The sequence below is a fragment of the Micrasema longulum genome, unplaced genomic scaffold (assembly GCF_059751315.1).
Source record: "Micrasema longulum isolate JH-2025_06_02 unplaced genomic scaffold, ASM5975131v1 h1tg000548l, whole genome shotgun sequence".
NCBI classification, from domain to species: Eukaryota; Metazoa; Arthropoda; class Insecta; order Trichoptera; family Brachycentridae; genus Micrasema; species Micrasema longulum.
In genome coordinates this window covers 1,247,423-1,249,133 of record NW_028277744.1, presented here as the reverse complement: position 1 = coordinate 1,249,133, position 1,711 = coordinate 1,247,423, and positions in this window count along the sequence as shown.

Sequence of the window (1,711 nt, the reverse complement as noted above, 5' to 3'; positions counted from 1 at the left end):
ACCAAAAATCAGTTGACTGTTACATTGATAAATGTATATCTGGGGTCAGAGGTTACAAATACACATTATTATCTTAGGAAACCAGTAAATATATTTAAAATAATACAATCAATCCTCTTTATCCAATTACAATACTAACTCCTGTTAACTTAATGATATTGTAATCAAAGAAACATAATTTAAAACAAACAAATATTTTTCATCAAGTTTGTCCATGAATACTTAAATTTATCAGCACCAATATTATTTAAATATTCATGATTCACATTTAATAAACTTTAAATGCTCTAAGTTTATTTGAATGTTTATACTTCCATTGGCAAAAAGAGCATTATGTATTATCAAACCAAATCATTCTTAAAAACAACTACGAATTTCAGAATCTTGAAAAAATACCTAATGACATTACGCAGTGAAGAAGTATTTTATGTATTTATTAATTTGTAGACATCAACTTATGGCGGCCATACACCTAATGTTTTACCTGATAAATATACCTGTTCAGGAAATAATAATATGTATTTTCTACCTGTGTTATTTGTCATTTTGTCCTCCGTGAAGGAAAAGGTTGTGATTGGAAAAAATGGATTCTCACAAGCGCGCCGTAATTTCATCCAATTGCATAAGTCAGAGACTTGTTTTCATTTCATTTATTCACTTTTTTCACATTACAAACAATAATAAACATAATGTGACCTCACTGGGGTTACCCGTGCCGAGGACACAACAATATACTTTTTTATATTTTTTTACATGTGAGAATATACAAAGAAAACTTAATATACAGAGAGAAATTACAAAATGTTTAGATAGTTTTGAACACTACGTATTTATGTTTATATTTGATTTCTGTATACCTTTATTATTTATATTATAAAACGCACAATAAAAGAACAAAAACATAACATTAACTATACGTTTTGAAAGAGGATGTATTCAAACAAACTCTACCAAAGAGGATGTATTCAAAAAAATCATCCTGTTAGTATTTTTTTTTAAACATTTTTGTGGAGCATAGCAATTTACTGCATGTGTCATTAAAAAATATATATCTGTTTGTTGCTTTATAATAGTGCATCGGCATAATGCATCATCGGCAACAAAGACATATGGAAGACATATGTAACTATTTCCGAAGCTTTCTGCCCATTGGATTTTAATGTTTTCTCCTGCATTTTTTCAAAAAACTTAATATTCTTAGCTACCAGAAATTCTTCTATTTGTACCAAAATCTGCTAATATGAATCGGTATTACGCTGTCTGATTCCACCGTTGACTGAAAATTGTCACAGATAGGCCGTTACATGTATGATCAAAGTTGAACTTCATCATGTGTATGGCCGGCTTTTGTAATTTATCTAAATAAATCATGATTATTTAGATAAATAAATTAACTTTTATTTTGTTTCTTAGTTTTTCCGACAGAAATTTTACTTTCCTTCAAAAGGTAACTCTGTAAACACCTTTTAATTCTCGACAATGCACCCAAAGAGTGATACATAGCATTAATATGTGCCTGCATCAAACAATAATTTTGGGGATAGGCTTCTGTTCTTTAATATTTCCAAAATTGGCACACCATTTATTACACAAAATTTAATGTAAAGGAAAAAACGGATGTCCTTATTTTAAAATTATAATTCTGTATTCTATCAGTCTTGGCGCTGTGGCGCAAATTGGCACAAAGAACTATACCGATATTTGAACCGAT